This window comes from Apium graveolens, unplaced genomic scaffold (genome assembly GCF_009905375.1).
Source record: "Apium graveolens cultivar Ventura unplaced genomic scaffold, ASM990537v1 ctg4833, whole genome shotgun sequence".
Taxonomy (NCBI): Eukaryota; Viridiplantae; Streptophyta; class Magnoliopsida; order Apiales; family Apiaceae; genus Apium; species Apium graveolens.
In genome coordinates, this window is record NW_027418708.1 from 1 (window position 1) to 13,884 (window position 13,884).

The following is a 13,884-nucleotide window of genomic DNA, read 5'->3' on the forward strand; positions in this document are numbered from 1 at the left end:
TGGCTAATTGACCGATTTGATTTTCCAAGGTCTTGATAGAAACTGCCTGACTCTTGCACAACAGCTTAAGTTCCTTAAAATCAGCACTAGTAGGTGTAGCTGCACTTCCCTGTTGAGGATATGATTGCCTTGTAGCATACTGCTGTGGTTGCTGGAATCCAGGTGGGTTAAACTGTTTACTTACTCCTTGCTGATATGTTGGCTGAATAGCATTCTGATTATTCCCCCAGCTGAAATTTGGATGATTTCTGTTGTTAGGATGATAGGTCGCTGGCACAGGCTGCTGTTGTCGCTGATAATTATTCACATACTGAACAGATTCGTTGACAAGAGAACACTGATCCGTAGCATGAGAACCTGCACAAAGCTCACAAAACCATAGCTATTGATTAACTCCATACGTAGCCAAAGAATCAACCTTCATTGATAGCGCTTGGAGCTGGGCTGCAATAGCGGTGGCTGCATCAACTTCCAGAATACCTGCTACCTTGCCTGACGTCATCCTCTGAGTTGGGTTTTGATGCTCATTTGCAGCCATCGTCTCGATAAGATTATACGCCTCAGTATAGCTTTTAGCCCATAAGGCTCCTCCAGCTGCTGCATCGAGCATGGGCCGAGATTGGGCCCCCAAACCATTATAAAAACCAGTGATTACCATCCAATCCGGCATTCCATGATGTGGACATTTTCTCAACATTTCCTTGTAGCGTTCCCAAGCCTCGCACATAGATTCTGTAGGTTGCTGCGCAAACTGAGTAAGAGCACTCCTCATAGCAGCAGTCTTTGCCATTGGATAAAACTTCACCAGAAACTTTTGCGCAAGATCTTGCCACGTAGTGATTGACCCAGCTGGTTCAGAATGTAACCAGTCTTTAGCTTTATCCCTCAGTGAGAATGGGAAAAGCCTCAACTTGATAGCCTCATCAGTCACGCCATTATACTTAAAAGTGCTGCAGATCTCGAAAAAAATCCTTATGTGCATGTTGGGGTCTTCAGTTGCCGCTCCTCCAAAAGAAACAGAATTCTGCACCATCTGAATAGTGCCCGGCTTGATTTCAAAGGTGTTAGCTTGAATAGCCGGATGAAGGATGCTTGACTGAATGTCATCAATTTTAGGCCGAGAAAAATCCATAAGAGCTGGATCAGCTTGAACAATACGATCTCCCATGTTTACTGGTTCTTTCTGCTCAGTTCCTGAATCCGAATCCTCAAAATCTAACTTCTTCGGAGTATCAAGAACTTCGTCTTTCTCCTCAGCTGTATCTAAGGTCCTCTTGCGAGCACGAGAACGAGTTTGCATAAACGCTTGCTAAAGTACCTGAAACACAACCGAAAAGAGTAATTAACTACTACGTCCTAATCACTGAGTCCTAATGACCAATGATGGTAAGTACATAAACTAAACAAATACGCCGAGTCCCCGGCAGCGGCGCCAAAAACTTGTTAGGGCGAAAATATGCACTAATATTCACGCAAGTATACGCGTTCGCAAGTAATATAGAATACTTTCTAGTTTGTTCCCTCAGAGACTCAGACTAAGTTATTGTCTAATTAAACTCACTCACCAATGTATGATTACTTCTCAATGTTAAGATAACACTTAAAATTGTTGATTAAATATTAACTATAATTAACTACTTAATTAACCACTTAACTAACACTTCAATTTATCAATAATAAAACACTAATGAGATCACAACTTCATTATTACTTCCTTCTATAGCCATTGTTATTACCTTTAGCATGTGACAGTGATGACATTAATCGAATAACACGGAACTGATAAAAGCCAACTTTCATTGTACTAATACCATTCTACCAAACATCCACAATTAAGATAGAAGTTGAATAGTCATCAATTATGTTGAGTTCCTATATGTCTACAGAAATTGACAACACAACGATTTAAGCACAAGTTATTCCTTTTGATTACATAGGGCAAATAAAACTGTTAGAGTTACCCACTAATCATGCACAACGTACATGAACCTATGCTAGCATGGCAAGTTCTAAATCTCAAGATCCACCGTCGCTTCACAAGAGATTAATACCCTATCTTATATGTTCGCGACGCACATAAGACGAATATGCACAACCAATACTAGATATCATGCAATCATCACACACTAAAGTATTAAACAATTAACTAAAGAATTCCATAATAAATCTGTTGCAACCCCATGATCACGATTAGCCCATAATAGAACTTATCGCCATCATGGGTTCATATGAAATCATGATAAACAACACAAGAAAATAATAACTAAACTAATTATATTAAAACAGAGTACGTCACAAGAGTAAATAAGTCAAAGCAAGAAAACTAGCATCCAACGTTACAACGAAACAAGAATCACAAGAATATATGCTTCCTCTTCGTTGCAGTATGCTAAATCGGTCTTCTTCCTTATCTCCTTCGCTTCTTGCGCAAAACACAATCTAAAACATAATCTCCTTCTTATTCTCTATGAAAACGTCTCAAATCTACTTATATAATAGTCCCATAAAACTCAGATTACATAGAAGTTGGAAGCCAAACAGAAGTAGAAGTCTAAAATAATTCAGCTTTTTCCCCGACCCTGCGCGGCCGCTCAGCATTTCTGCACGGGCACGCAAGGCTGCTGCGCGGCCACTCAGCATTGCTGCGCGGGCGCGCAGGACCCTACTGGAAAAATTCCAGGTTTGCTCCGTTTCTTCGCCGTAATCTGCCCGTTCTTTTCCTCTCGCAATGGTGAACACATGCCAAGGCTTATTCTAGATGATTCCTCCTCCGAAATGCAACTAATACCCTGAAATGCATAAACACTTGAAAAATGCATCAAATACACAAAATACTTGATTTCAAGACACCAATTTAAGCCATTTTAAGACGTTCTAAGTGGTATAAAATGCCACTTATCACATGTGTCACAAGTTAGTGCAAAACAGGACACTTTTTTGTCTAGAAAACAGGCGAACCATGGACTTTAAGCTTAGGCCTAGGGAGGCCCAAGCTAGGCTTTTGAGTCACACCAAGTTTTAGAGTTACCTTACGATCAGAAGAGTCTAGTGTAGAAGTTTTGAAGGTAAACTTGAGGTGTAAGGGTGTCAATTGTACTAAAAAACCCATTGATGTCATCCTGAAATCACTATAATGAGCACATTCACTTAACATTTAGTTTTAGAGCACTTATGAGTGAGGCCTAGGTTGACCATCATAGTTGTAAGATAGTTTAAGATCAATAGAGTGTAGGGCCTAGGTCAGGGTCAATAGGAACTTGATGGTTTGAAAAAGGCACTTTGAGTTATGAGGTCAATATTAGGAGTTTTGACTAGTTTAGCATAACTAAGTGACTTGAGTAAGTGGAGTGAGATCATCCAAGCTTAGTGAAGCAATATAGTGTGTTGATGTATTATTATGTACTTAAATGTGTTATGTGAGCATATGTGGCTATGTGAACTATTATGAGGTAATATAAGCACGTATGTGTATATAGGCCTAAGTGCCAATGTGCTTAATTTTTGTTTATAATTAGGTTGAGTTGGTAAGAATATATTATAAAGAGGTTATTATTATTTTGTGTAGGATCACGAGACGAGGGTAAAATTTCCATTAAAGTTGAGTAAAGCTCCCAGTTGCTCACACCTGCCAGTCAAGTCAAGCCTTTCTCATGGCAAGTGTTTCAACCTAACTTTTTTTGTTTACACTGCAAGTGTGTGTTAACCCAGCTTTTATATATGATGCGAGTATTCTAATTCACCTTAATATACATGTATACATGATCCAAGTGGTTTCAAATCTATCTTTCATATTATATGCAAATGTCATGAACCCTCAAGTATCTATTGCAAGTTGTTTAACTTTACTTGAAGATTGTTATGCAAGTAATTCAAAAGTCCAACCATGCTAGTATACCAAAGTAATTGTGATGTTGAACCATGTATAAGTTATACTCAATAACCTTATCTTGACTCCTAAAAGTCAGTTGTTCCTTAAAGTTGTTCATGATTGCTTGATAACTTTATTCTTACCCCTAAAACCATGATACCCTGTTATACTTTGAACTGATGCTTACCTTTTTTATATTTTAATATCTATGTCTTATCTGGAACCACTAAATTGAACCTAGTTTGACTTAGTTCCTTTATACTATTCAACAACCCTGTTGAACCTCATTACCAAATCCCTTGTGAATAGAAACTTTGCAATTCTATTTGATAAGGTATCAGTCTAGTTGATCATGGCCTTAAAGTTGATTGAACATATCCCATGTACTTCGAAGTTGATCTAGAACCCTTGATAAAGATGTTCAATGTTTAAGAATTTAACCGTCACTTGGCATCAGTTTTTAAAATGAAAAGCTAAAAGTGGATTTTCAGTCCCAAAGGGGGATGAATGTTTTCTATAAATAGTGGATCTGGACTGAGACACAAGTCCTTTCCGCTCTTAAATTATAGGCTTAAAAGTTACCTAGGGTTCCAATTAATGTTCTAGAACCCAGCGAGGTTCGGGATTACTTCGCGGCTGATCACCGGCTGTAATCCGTAGCGTCATAAAATGGTTTTTATGAAGAAATGGTTTCTAACTATTTGTTACAAATAAAAGATGCCATCACCCTGAAAGTTTATCTCTTGTTACTATATTGTTGAATCTTTCATTTCCATTGTTATTATTCTTGTTTATGTATATTATAGCACTTGTTGAGAATATGGCTCACTACTTGCTTTCACCCTGATATTTCAGCTAGCAGATATGGTTAAATTCAAGCAGATAGCACGTAAGACTTGTGATATCGATTCGTATGTTCGAGCTCAGGTAGATTAGTGATCGTTTTATGTGAGGACTCGATATTAAAATCAAGTTGTAATAGTTAATAGTGTTGGGTTGTTCCAAACCCTAAACTGTAAAATCTTGGACTCAAATGTATTTATATATTTCCTTTTGATAACTATTGTGATTATTCATATAATGTCTTTTGTTAGAAATTGGGGTATGACAGGTTTTGGTATCAGAGCTACGGTTTAGAGTCTCTGGACAGCCCAAATAGGTTATAGGATATATACATACGTTATAGAATATCATGCAAGAGTATGAGTATAGGTTATGCGAATCCATTGTTAATAATTTACTTATATATATATATCTATGCATTATTTGGCAGCAAAGGGCGCATTCCTCATCATCCTCTGAACTGTCTGACACAATGTTTTCTCCGTGTATGCTGAGTTGAGGCGTGAGTTTGACATGCTTCAGGGAAAGTATGATCGACTATTAGAACGATTGAAGAACGTGTATCCGGACAGCCGAAATAATGGAGGAGAGCCTAAGGAGCAGATGACTGCGAGACTTGAGACCTTGGTTCAGTACGTTACTAAGCTAGATGAGATGCCACCGTACCGAGACCGTACCAGCCAGTATACTATCCAAATGATTGTGGATGAGCTTCAGTGTATTGTGAAGATGCTTCATGAGGAGAAGACTACCGGACCTCATTCTGATGGAGTGGAGCCTTAGTTCTTTCCATTATCCACTTTTCATGTTGTTGTGTTATTGGACTTTGTAGAATTCCCTGTTGTTTTCCTCTAAATTAAGCATGTTATCCCTAGATTCAGCCTCTATTCTGATCTTGATGTACCTTGACCTTAATTTTGATAATTATGCACTATCGTTCTATTTACTTTCAATTGCTCTTACGCCTTATATGCATCACCCTTATTGTTTAATTTGAAACCCGATCGTATATGTGAATATAATGACTTGTGACACCCTAATCTTGAATTATCTGTATTGTTCATACCTGTTTTAATATAACTTTTATTTCAGGGTTATGCCACCTAAAAAGAAGAACCCGACAACTACTTCTACCACAGATCCTAATATTCTTCGATTGTTGGAAACCTTACAACAACAAACATATGTTATAGCTCAACAACAAAGAACTCTTCAACAACAATTTGAAAACCAAGATAACCATGAACCACACCAACCACTTGATCCACCAGTACCACCTCGAAAAGTTGTCACTTTCAAAGCTTTTCAGAATGTAAATCCACCTGCTTTTCATGATACCACTGATCCGGTAATAGGTAATACATGGATTAGAAAATGGAAAGAGCTTTTTAATTGGTTCATTTAGGAGAAGATCAGAAGATGCCATATGCTACTTATTTTCTGAAAGGTGAAGTCATCTATTGGTGGGATTCAGTGAAAGCCATGGAAGCAAATCAACCGGTTTCTTGGGAAAGGTTTAAGAGGTTATTCCAGGAAAAGTATTACCCTAAGTACATGCAGAATCAGATGGAGCATAAATTTCTTGAATTGAAGCAAGGAAGTATGTCTGTATTGGAATACGAGAAGAAGTTTACGGAGCTGTCAAGGTTTGTGACGAAGTATGACAACACTGAGGAAGAGAAAGCAAAGAGATTCCAACAAGGATTAGAGCCTTGGATCAGAGATAGAGTGGCTATGTTTGAGCTTGATACTTATGCATGAGTGGTTCAGAAAGCTACTCTGATTGAGAGTAATGGGACATAATCAAGGAAAAAAAATGATAACAAGAAGAGAAAGGTTCCATTTTATGGAGAGAAGTCTGAAGTCGGAAGCTCACAAGAAAGGAGTGTGAAAAGGATTGAATTCGACAAAGGTGGAAATTTTCAGAAGAAGGGAAATTTGAATAAGAGACAAGATCCTAAGGGAAACAACCAGTCAAGCCAAGGACAAGTTGGAGAAAATAGATTTCAGAGACCAGAGTCCAAGCATTGTGGGAAAAGACACCCAGGAGTGTGTAATAAGCTGAACATGACATGCTATAGATGCAACCAGAAGGGACACTTGGATAATGAGTGTAAGGTACCAAAGCAGGGAGTTACATGCTATAAGTGTGGAAAGACTAGACATATAGCTAGGGAATGCAAGTTAACTAGACCAATCAAGGCTTTGATGAATGTGGCAAGTACTAGTGCGCACATGCTAGCTGATGTAATGGCATTACCTCCACCATCTACAGCAACTCCACAAGCAACAGCAAGGACATTTGATTTAAAGATGAAGGACGCTGTTCAGACTTCTGAGGTGATAGCAGGTAAACTTTTAATGAATAATGTTGAAGCTAAGGTATTAATTGATTCTGGAGCTACTAGATCTTTTATATCAGAAACTTTTGTTGATAAACTTAAATGTGATAAAATGACCTTGAACGAGGTAATAAATGTGGTAATTACGAACCAAGAGAATATTCCCGTGAGTCAATTCTGTCCTAAGTGTGAGATTGATATTTTGGGACATAAATTTTCAGCAGACTTGATACTTTTCAAATTAGGGGAGTTTGATATAATTTCATGCATGGATTGGTTAGGAGAGAATAATGCTCAGATAAATTGTAAATCTAAAAAGTGTATTTAAAGACGGAGAATTGAGAGAAATTGGTATTTAAGGGTCAAAGGCAAGAGCGACTGTTTCATACAATCGTCCAGGCTAAGAAATTGCTTAGGAAAGGTTGTGAATCGTTCCTAGCCTATGTAGTAGATTCAGAAAGAGAGAGCCTCAGCATAGAAGATATTCCCGTAGTTAACGAATTTCCAGATGTGTTTCCCGATGAACTACCAGGTTTACCGCCCAATCGATAAATTGAGTTTGAGATCAACCTTGCTCCAGGCACAAAACCAGTTTCGAAGGCACCTTATAGGATGGCACCAGCAGAAATGAAAGAGTTGGCGAGCAAGCTACAAGAATTGTTGGACAAAGGAGTGATACGGCCAAGTACGTCGCCATGGAGAGAACCTGTTCTATTTGTAAAGAAGAAGGATGGAATTATGAGGATTGTGTATAGATTATCGGGAGTTGAATAAGATGACGATTAAGAATCGTTACCCGCTACCAAGGATAGATGATTTATTTGATCAGCTGAAAGGAGCTAAGTGTTTTTCCAAGATTGATTTAAGATCAGGATACCATCAATTGAAGATCAAAGCAGACGACATCCCGAAGATAGCATTCAGGACAAGATACGGACATTATGAATTCTTAGTGATGCCTTTTGGGTTGACTGATGCCCCTGCAGCATTTATGGATCTGATGAACCGAGTATTTAAAAAGTATTTGGACAAGTTTGTAGTGGTATTCATCGATGATATTCTTATATATTCAAAGTCAGAAGAAGAACATATGTAGCATCTATGGGTAGCATTGGAGATACTCCGACAAGAGAAGTTGTATGCCAAGTTTTCTAAATGTGAGTTTTGGTTAAAGGAAGTTCAATTTTTGGGACATGTTATTGGAAGTGAAGGAGTCAAAGTGGATCCAACAAAGATTGAGGAAATTATGAGTTGGGAGATACCAAAGACACACTACAGAAGTGCGAAGTTTTCTAGGATTGGAGGGATACTATAGAAGATTTGTTAAAGATTTCTCAAAAATCTCCACGCCATTGACTAAGTTGACTAGGAAGAATCAGAAATTTAAATGGAATGTAGAATGTGAAGATAGTTTTCAAGAATTGAAACAGAGGGTGGTTACAGCCCTGGTGTTAGTATTACCAGACAATGAAGGAGACTTTGTGATTTTCAGTGATGCCTCACATAAAGGTCTGGGTTGTGTGCTAATGCAACACAACAAGGTGATTGCGTATGCATCAAGACATCTAAAACCACATGAATTGAAGTATCCTACACATGACTTAGAATTAGAAGCTATAGTATTTGCACTTAAGATTTGGAGACATTACCTTTACAGAGAAAGGTATGAGATCTACACGGATCATAAGAGTTTAAAGTATATTTTCACTCAGAAGGAGCTCAAAATGAGGGAAAGGAGATGGTTAGATTTGATCAAGGACTATGATTGCTCGATAAATTATCATCCGGGAAAGGCAAACATGGTAGCTGATGCTTTGAGTAGGAAGGAGAGGTTAAATATAGTAGCAATACCAAAGGAATTATCTGAAGAAATTAAGAGATTTGAATTAGAACTTTGTGGTTGCGGAAAAGTTGAAGAGATTTGTCATACTATAACTTTTCAGCCAATATTGTTGGAAAAGATAAAGAAATGTCAGGAAGAAGTGATGAAACAGGAGAATAATCAACTGACCGGAGAAGAGATTTATACTCAAAGGGATGAACAAGGTATACTAAGGTTTTCCTCAAGAATTTGGATTCCTCATGTGACTGAATTGAAGAATGAGATATTGTAAGAAGCTCACAATTCTAGATTTTCAATCCATCCGGGAAGCACCAAGATGTACCAGGACTTGAAGAAGAACTTTTGGTGGCCGAATATGAAGTGAGAAGTAGCATAATGGGTTGCGAAGTGCTATACTTGTTAGAAAGTGAAGGCAGAACATCAAAGACCAAGCGGATTAATTCAGCCCTTAAATATTCCAGAATGGAAGTGGGAAAACATTGCCATAGACTTTATAGTAGGATTACCACGAATGAAATCCGGACATGATGCTATATGGGTTATAGTTGATCGCCTTATGAAGTTGGCACATTTTCTTCCAATTAATGAGAAGACTTCATTTGACACATTGGTCCATCTGTATGTGCCTGAAATTGTATTATGACATGGCGTGCCTGTATCGATAGTTTCGGATAGAGATCCACGATTTAACTCGAGATTCTGGAAGCAATTTCAAGAAAGTTTTGGCACAAAGTTAAACATGAGTACGGCGTATCATCCGCAGACTGATGGTCAAAGCAAAAGGATAATTCAAACAATTAAAGACATGTTGCGTAGTTGTGTGATTGATTTTGTAAGAAGTTGGGATGACCACTTGCCATTGGTAGAATTCTCCTATAATAACAGCTATCACACCAGTATTAGAATGCCACCATACGAAGCTTTATACGGACGGAAGTGCAGATCACTAACCAGTTGGGATGAAGTGGGAGAAGGAAAGATTCTAGGCCCAGAATTGGTGCAACAAATACATGAAACAGTCAAATTGATTCGGAAGAGATTACTTGCTGCTCAAGATAGGCAAAGAAAGTATGCAGACCCTGCTCGTAAGGATATCAGATTCCAAGTAGGTGAAGCCGTATTACTAAAGGTATCACCGAGGAAATGATTGTCTATATTTGGCAAGAAAGGGAAGTTAGTTTCTAGATATATTGGTCCTTTTGAAATTCTGAGTCAAGTAGGGAAGGTGGCCTATGAATTATCTTTGCTGCCTCAGTATCAGCATGTGCATAATATGTTTCATGTGTCATTTCTTAAGAAGTTTAATCCTGATGCCGACCATGTGATAGAATATGAACCTATAGAAATTCAGGCAGACATGTCATTTGTGGAGCAACCTGTCAAAATACTCGACTAGCAAGAGAAGAGTCTTAGAAATAAGTTGTTCAAATTGGTAAGAGTGCTTTGGAGAAATCCCAAGGTTGAAGAGTCAACGTGGGAACAAGAGTCGGATATGCGTAGCCGGTATCTTCACTTATTCTCCTAGATTCTGAGGACGGAATCCTTTAAGGGAGAGAGGATGTTATGACCAGTATTTCTAAATCTTATCTATATATAATTATGTGTTTATAATTGAGATTTAAATTGTGTAGAATTATAAATGTGCGTGATCTATATGTTCAATGCCTATAAATTAAGTGTTTAATGTATTAGTTTATATAAAAAAATTTGAAACAAAAAATTTATTATTTAGTATTTTTAAATGATAATCAAAAGTATTTCATTCCATGTGAAAAATCGATTTTTAAAAATCTTTTAACAATAAATTTTCAAATCTTATATCATTAAATTTCTAAAAACATAAGCTATTTTATAATATATATTTTGTGATTTATGGAAGTGCATTTATATTTATAGAAATTATTTTATTTAGATTAGTTAATTTTTAATTTGAAATTTACTTAGTTGCCCATGCATGCATTTTTCTCCCAACATAAGATAAGGGCAAACTTGGAAATTCCAACCCAGTAACTGCTACTTCACTAGCCAAGTTACATCTTTATCCTTGCATGCAAATTGACACAAGCTTGCTAAAAGGTTACTTTTGTCAATTCTCAATTCCACTCACATTTTAGCCAAATTAAAACCAAAAACCAAAGACAAGTTGTCATAATTCTCACCACCACATCACACTCACTCTCCCTCATATCCTCCCTTCTCCCTCTCTTGGCCCTCTCTCAGCCCTCTCTCGGCTGAAACCCCCACCCCCATTCTCCTTCATTTTTCATTCAAACATCCACCTTCCATTAAGTAATCTAACTTCCCATATGTTGATCATTTACAATCCAAAGAGTTTATGATGAAAAATCTATGTTTTAATTTTGCATGGTAGTGTTTTGTTAAACTCAAAGTCAACAGCCTTGATTCTTGTGAATCTAAGGCTTTCACCATGAGATATATTATCATGGGGTTGAGAATGGCTAGACATGAGTGTGTCACACTTGTGCAAATGTTGTTTTCACCCTAATCCATTCAGTGATGACTTGTTAGGAGCCGAATAGATGGTGTTCTTGTTGCTTTGTTTGATTTTTGTGTGTATATGTGATAATAGCATGGATTCGGAAATAAAAACTTGATAAAACTCTTTGCATGCTAAGTGTTGTTAATTCCAGACTTGCATGTTTATTCTATGATGAAATTTATATGGAAACCATATTGTTTTTGGCTTGTAAGTTTGAAAGCATGCATGTATAGGTTCAACTCATGATTTCCGAAAGTTCTTGATTATTTGGATTGATTTTTGTTAATAAACTCTAATTTCAGTTTAGTTAAGATATTAATTATAATTTGTGCTCCTTGTTATGTGATTTTGATTCATATATATGGAGGATTTAAGTTGTTATTTTTGAAATTGTGATGACTTGTAATTAGTGTATTATTTTGACTCTTGTTTTGCTATATTGCACTTTAGGTAATGATGATCTCTCCTAAGCCAATATTGTGTGTGGGAGTGTTAATTCAGTATGTTTCCTTGGTTGAGGTTTAGTTTGGGTATTGGTTGATGTTTGGTTTGGTTTGTCAAGTGGGAAACATGGTGGAAAGGGGTACATTAAATTCTGCAGATTTTTAGTTTGGTAACATGAGGTTTAGGGTGAGATTTTACCTTGTCATTGTAATGCACTTTAACGTCCAAGTCACCAGAAGCTAGTACTAGGGGTATACTTCATATTTTAGTTGTTTGTTAGAGGTTTGTAGGTTGTTTGGTTAGGTGCACACGTGAAAACACTAAATCTGTCCAGCAGGGAACAGTTTTACTGCAACTTAGAAATGAAAAGTTTTGACCTTGTCATGGGTAGCCCCTCACTAGGCCTTGGTTGGCCCTAGTTAGAGGTGTTTTCCAGCCATAGTTCATAAGATTTGAGTTAGAATCATGTCACAAGTTAGTGCAAAACATGACACTTTTCTGTCTAGAAAACAGGGGAACCATGGACTTTAAGCTTAGGCCTAGGGAGGCCCAAGCTAGGCCTTTGAGTCACACCAAGTTTGGGAGTTACCTTATGATCAGAAGAGTCTAGTGTAAAAGTTTGGAAGGTTAACTTGAGGTGTAAGGATGCCAATTGTACTAAAAAACCCATTGATGTCATCCTGAAATCACTATAATAAGCACATTCATTTAACATTTAGTTTTAGAGCACTTATGAGTGAGGCCTAGGTTTACCATCATAGTTTTAAGATAGTTTAAGGTCAATAGAGTGTAGGGCCTAGGTCAGGGTCAATAGGAACTTGATGGTTTGAACAAGGCACTTTGAGTTATGAGGTCAATATTAGGAATTTTGACTAGTTTAGCATAACTAAGTGACTTGAGTAAGTGGAGTGAGATCATCCAAGCTTAGTGAAACAATATAGTGTGTTGATGTATTATTATGTACTTAAATGTGTTATGCGAGCATATGTGGCTATGTGAACTATTATGAGGTAATTATAAGCACGTATGTGTATATAGGCCTAAGTGCCAATGTGCTTAATTTTTGTTTATAATTAGGTTGATTTGGTAAGAATATATTATAAAGAGGTTATTATTATTGTGTAGGATCACGAGACGAGGGTAAACTTTCCATTAAAGTCGAGTAAAGCTCCCTGTTGCTCCCACCTGCCAGTCTAGTCAAGCCTTTCTCAAGGCAAGTGTTTCAACCCAACCTTTTTTTGTTTACACTGCAAGTGTGTTTTAACCCAGCTTTTATATATGATGCGAGTATTCTAATTCACCTTGATATACATGTATACCTGATCCAAGTGGTTTTAAATCTATCTTTCGTATTATATGCAAATGCATTGAACCCTCAAGTATCTATTGCAAGTAGTTTAACTTTACTTGAAGATTTCTATACAAGTAATTCAAAATCCTACCATGCTAGTATACCAAAGTAATTGTGATGCTGAACCCTGTATAAGTTGTTCCTTAAAGTTGTTCATGATTGCTTGATAACTCTATTCTTACCCCTAAAACCATGATACCCTCTTATACTTCGAACTGAAGCTTACCTTCTTTATATTTTAATACTTATGTCTTATCTGGAACCACTACATTGAACTTAGTTTGACTTAGTTCCTTTATACTATTCAACAACCCTGTTAAACCTCATTACCAAATCCCTTGCGAATAGAAACTTAAAGTATCAGTCTAGTTGATCATGGCCTTAAAGTTGATTGAACCTATCCCATGTGCTTCGAAGTTGATCTAAAACCCATGATAAAGATGTTCACTGTTTAAGAATTTAACCGTCACTTGGCATCAGTTTTTAAAATGCAAAGTTAAAAGTGGATTTTCAGTCCCAAAGGGGGATGAATGTTTTCTTTAAATAGTGGATCTGGACTGAGACGCAAGTCCTTTCCGCTCTTAATTTATATGCTTAAAAGTTTCCTAGGGATCCCATTAATGTTCTAGAACCCAGCGAGGTTCGGGATTACTTCACGGCTGATCACCGGCTGTAATCTGTAGAGTCATAAAA

General features: G+C 37.2%; 1 non-coding gene across 1 annotated transcript; it reads left to right on the plus strand.

Moving 5' to 3' along the window:
* The first annotated feature begins 668 nt into the window (after positions 1-668).
* Positions 669-775, plus strand: LOC141702276 (small nucleolar RNA R71). The gene has a single exon (XR_012567064.1). It is a non-coding gene; the product is annotated as a small nucleolar RNA R71 (small nucleolar RNA).
* The last annotated feature ends 13,109 nt before the right edge of the window (positions 776-13,884 follow it).